Genomic DNA, 5,662 nt, shown 5'->3' with positions numbered 1-5,662 from the left:
ATGTTGCAAAACATTACACTGCCTCTGTTTTTCATGTTTTTAACGTTCTTTTCAGATGAGTAGTGAGTGTCACACACACACTGTCACCAATCCTGCACTGTACTTTTATCAAAAACAGTTTAAATTTAAGGATTTAGAATTTTGACCTTCATACTCCTTACAGATATTTCATTTTCAAATGGGACATACTACAGAGAAGTTCAACAGTTCAAATTATTTGGATTCTAAATAAAGGTTATCAACAATATCTTACCAGTTATAGATAAAATTGGTTAAGTTGCCTTTTTTTGTAAAGGAAGAACCTCAGTTTGAAGAAACAGAGCTTAAATTTGACCCGATAAAACCTGAAGTGGACATATTCTGCTTTTAAATCCTTCCTTTTCACATTTAAACCAATCAGTTGGGGTCTACATGAAGATGAACTGCAATGCTTTGGTCTGAATCACTGGTTATTGTAACCACAAGCTCCTCTTTTCACCTCTGATCGGAGTTGTGTCTCAGAGCTGTCTCTTTAAATGCTAATGAGGCACTTCACACCCCCCGCTCCACCTCCCAATTATTATTGTTCACCCCACCTCGTTTGGCCATTTTTAGTTTGATGGCAGAGATACAATTATTTAGTGGCGCTGAAAGTTTTTATTTGGAAATTAATTAAAAATGTCAACGAGGGAAGACTTGTCCATCCAGCCTTACATGTTGGAACCAGAGGAGAATCAAGATGACACACTTGATTAGCTGGAAGTCCATGACCTTATTTAGTAGTTCTGCAGCAAACTCTGTGACGTTATTGTTCAAAAAACTTAATCAAGAATGGGTTAAAAATACGACCCAAACAGAATATAAAGATGTCTTTGTGGCACCAGAAAAGACAAAATTCAACTTTAGCTCCTCAAAGTACACAACAAAATGTATTTAAGAGCTAAAAATGTGAACTTTGCATGATATGTCCCCTTTAATGGCTAATTCGAGCTGAGCTAAGACCAAATGTCCTCTGTATGTAACAAACACAGAATTGTGACAGTACACTGAAAAGGGAGCATCAGTTATAGTAGAAGTAGCTGAGAGTTATTTATAAAAGAAAATAATAATTTGAGTTGGACATTTCACAATTATTAAATGACATTGTGCATAAATTTATTTTTAGGTTTGACCAAAATGTCTCCAKCTTTATCATTTCTCAACATAAGATGATCTCRGTCTTTGGCATAAAAGCTGTTTGTGATATTATTATATTCCTTCCAGGAATGTTTGGCCCTTCAGTTTTTGATGACGACTATAGACAACCCCAAAAAATTACCATTTGCACTTTTTTTGTCTAATGAAGGTAAGCCAATTTGACAATGTCTACTTTACCACAATATACGTTGACACAGAACAAAGCACACATTTGTTTTTACCATTTCTTCAGGCTCTGTCTGCAGACATTTCATAAATCACAGATCTGACATAGGAGCATCATGCCAGAATCATGCCACATCACCATATGTCCTCCTCTGCCCTGAAGTCAGTTCCATCTGCTAACGCACACACAAGTGCAAACAAATACTTTGACAAAGACACAACCAAAGACACAAGTTTCTGATACAAGTTTCTGACTCGTCTGCAACTCGTCTCTCTCTTCTTTTCCCTCACAGTTCATATTTCTGCTCTCTGATTTCTGTACAGTTGTCATTTTCCTCAAACTTCCTACCCTTCTGTCCTCCCCTCTTCCTCCTCATCCATATCCTCATCTCTGAAGACTGGCCAGAGGCATGAGAGGGTTTCAGTTCACTGAGCAGAAACCCTGCACCACTCCTCCTCCTCCTCCTCCTCCTCAACCACTTCATCTCTCGTCCTTCTGCTGTCATGCGAATAACTGAGAAAAGAAGCGAGTGGGAATTGGAAAAAAGGACAAACAAAGGACACTTTGGTCATTGTAAACTTCATGTCCCATGATGCCATTCTCCATGGGGAGGAGTGGGTCTTTGCTGCTTAGCAACACTGGGCCCTAAGCCAAATGGTGCTCTGTGTCTTTCTGAAACGTTCCTGTCAGCAGTCTGCTTCTTACTGGATCTATAAGTGAGAACAAACAGGAAGAAGCTGATAACTAACATCATCTTCATCACTTCACGACAACAGGGTGAGTTTGAAGTTGTTGCAGAAGCAGGGGCATTTGTCAAAAATAAAATAAGTCTTTCACAGTTTTGGGTCTGCAGATGTTATAACAATAAAATGAAAAAAAAAGTAGATGGTAGAAAATTGCTACCTCCTTGTTTTTTTTTGTTTTTTTTTTGACTCTCAGAAATCTTTGTTTTACAACATTTTGACAGATGTTTATAATGTGTTTTATTTGCAATATTACACATTAAATGAATAAAACTTTCTAAACTCAAAATGTTGGTTGTCATCTCATTTCAAGCTTGGGTTCTTCTCCATAGGTTTGTGGACAAGAGCTAACAATTGTCACAAGACAACTGTGCACCACAAAGCATGGTCTTTATGGAAGAGCGGCAAGARGAAAGCTGTTGTTGGAAGAAAGTTATAAGAGATCCTGCTCTTGGGGTTAGGTACAGCTCAAAATCAGTAGCTTTTTCAGCATAAAACATTATTAAAGAAAACAGTCTTAACAAGAAATGGATTTTGAACAGATGTTTCTGCCTAAACCTTACATAAGAAGTGTGCTAAGTACAACTTCACAATCTCTGCAAAAGTCTTTAAAAGCTAAATTGACCAGCCAGACCGGACCAGTCTGGATTTGTTTTACTGACCGATCATCGGAACTGCAGTTTGAAAACTTTAAGACTTGGTGAGTTCAATTTTACTTTGTTTAGTAAACTTTCAGCAGCTGAAGAGAATATATACACCAGCATTCRTCAACTAATTAAATATGTCGCAATACTAAAAGTGACAGGTGCCACGCCCCTTTAGGGCGGGACATCCTACAGGAAGGAATGACCGGAAGTTGACCATATACGGATGTCCCGCCCTAAAGGGGCGTGGCACCTGTCACTTTTAGTATTGCGACATATTTAATTAGTTGACGAATGCTGGTGTATATATTCTCTAGCTGATACAGTAACTATCAGCACACAGTACGATTAAATCGCTTTGGACAAAATGAAATGCTTTAGTTAGTTGTGGGAATCTGTCATTTGTAATTTATTCTGACTTGTATAAATAAGTTACCAGTCTTCAACAAATAGACATAACAATTTGAGTAGACATTTCTGAGTAGAATCAAAAGAAAAGCATAGGTTAGAATAACTAAAAGAAACAATTTTTACAAAAGTAATATTAAGTTGGTTCAATTTAGTGAAACTGGTAAAGGACAAACYGAATCATGCTGCTTGTACTAAAATAAATGAGTTGGTCTAGGCAAGTCTTGTGGCATTTACTGGCTAAGTTTAAATAACTTTAAAAGATCTACGCAAATTGTTACATCAGTTTTTTTTAGTTGAGCTACTACATTATTTTTTAGAGAAGACACAGCAAACGTGGAACAAGGCAAGATGCTCAGATTTGACCGAAACTGAACTTATTGTTCTCAAACCCCAAGGGTTTCCTTGAAGTTTGTGCTTGAAATAACACACCCAAATGTAAATGATTACATTATACAGTGTATGAATCTTTTTAAAATGATCATGAAGAAGGCTAAAAAAAACCTCATGGAATCCATAAATCCATCCATCATTTTCTAACCCCTTCGTCCTGTCAGGGTCACAGTCACAGTAGTCACTGTGCGAAGGGGCAGGGTACACCCTGGACAGGTCACATGTCCATCACAGAAACACACGAGACAAACCGAAGCACCCTGAGAAAACCCACGCATGCATGGAGAGAAGATACAAAAACTACCCAGAAAGGTCCCGGGCTGGGATTTGAGCTCTACCAACTGATCCACTGTGCCGCCTCCATAAATCCAGTTATACAAAAGTTCAATTCTGCCCTAAGTACCAGCGGCATGGTGCTTCAGATGCTAAATGCAGAACATTTTTGCAGAAAATTACTAGTGACCCTGAACTCATCATCCCTAGTAACACATGGTGGTGGTAGCATCACACTGTGGAAATGTTCGGCTTCAAGAAGGACAAGGAAATTTGACCAGGGTGGGAAGATAGATGTGGCTTAATATGCAGGAAAATCTGTTAGAGGCTGCAAAAGATTTAAAACTGGGTGGAAATCCACTGTCCAGCAGGATGGCGGATCCCAGGAACAACCCCAGAGATCTCAGTCCAGAAGCAGCCAAAACACTGTGCAGAAMCTTCAGGCTCCCAGGACTCTGTCAGAGGAAGTCTGGAGTGAAGTGGAACCACCCATGTTGTTCCTTTATCCTCCCTGCCTCCTTCAGCTTGCCCTGTTTCACCCTGTTTCTCACCAAAGGTGTAACCCTCCACTTCTCCTCCCGAAGTCATTTCTATGTTAATGAGTCTTCTTGAGAGATAAAGTATAGGAAGCCAGGGCCTTGGACACACACACACACACACACACACACACACACACACACACACACACACACAGACTGAGGAAAGGCAAGCAGGAATGGTTGGTAAGACCTGTCACTGTTCTCTCGTTTGATATTCATTTTAATCTTGTTTTGCCTCAAATTGTTTGCTTTTCTTGATGTTTTCTTTAGTCAGTACAGCCCAAACCCATTCCAGCAGCACAACAGCACCTGTCAGTCACCTAACTCCATCTTTAGGCTGATTACAGTCTGTAAATCTGCTGAAACAAACCTGAAAACCCCTGTGGCTAAGAGGGGTTTGATCACTCAKGTAAGAAACATTGTCCACTCGCCTGTGATTCATAGGATCGGCCTTTATATTGTTGTTGAAGTGTAAGAATATCTTTTACTTTCATCTTCATACCTGTGAATTTTAAAGGAAAATAGAAGAAATCTAACCAGTGAAGAAAACCATTTAAAAACAATAAAGGTCTAAGATTCTTTGAAAAACTTGTATTTCCTGCTGCCTTTAAGCTCRTGTTTTTAAACAAAGATCATCTTATGATGTGAAATGATGGAGTTAAAGTCATTTTGGTTCAACTTTATGAATGACTCTCAGTAATGACCACAGATTTTAGCTTAATATCTGTAAACTTGAGATGTAACCTTTTTTATATTGCCTCAAAGTGTAACAACCAAGGCTATTTACAGACAGCAAAAACCAAAAAGGTGTTAAGATTGAGCTCATTAAACAAACGTTTGTCACACATATGCAAAATTAAGCAACATGCAAAAACTAGTCAACTAAAATGGACGTGACCATTTTTGTGTAAAAAAATAACCATTTTCATTTGTAAATGGGCAGTCAGATGCTCCATGTTTCAATTTTTGCACCCATTGTGGGCAGGGCTTCATCCAATTCAGGGTAATAATCTTTCTTGCAACTGTAACAAGTGAGTAAATCCTTTGGATGTATGTCCAGCAGAAATAAGAGGGTMTGAGGTAAGATCTGTCTTTACACTGTCCTCAATCTTCTGGTTAATGTTCTCCCCCAAAGGTCCTCATTTCCAGGCAATCCCAAAATGTGTGTGGTCAAAACGTCCATACAGAACAGAAATTAATTTCTTAAACTTGAGAATTTCAAAAGTATCTTTCGGAATCGCTAATGTCAGTAGCTGTGGTGGCCATCTTGATTTGATGTGACTCCAAAAGTTAGTCAGTTGTAGGTTTACATCCAGTAAT

This window comes from Austrofundulus limnaeus, unplaced genomic scaffold (assembly GCF_001266775.1).
Source record: "Austrofundulus limnaeus strain Quisiro unplaced genomic scaffold, Austrofundulus_limnaeus-1.0 Scaffold38, whole genome shotgun sequence".
NCBI classification, from domain to species: domain Eukaryota; kingdom Metazoa; phylum Chordata; class Actinopteri; order Cyprinodontiformes; family Rivulidae; genus Austrofundulus; species Austrofundulus limnaeus.
Note: the sequence above shows the minus strand (reverse complement) of the source record.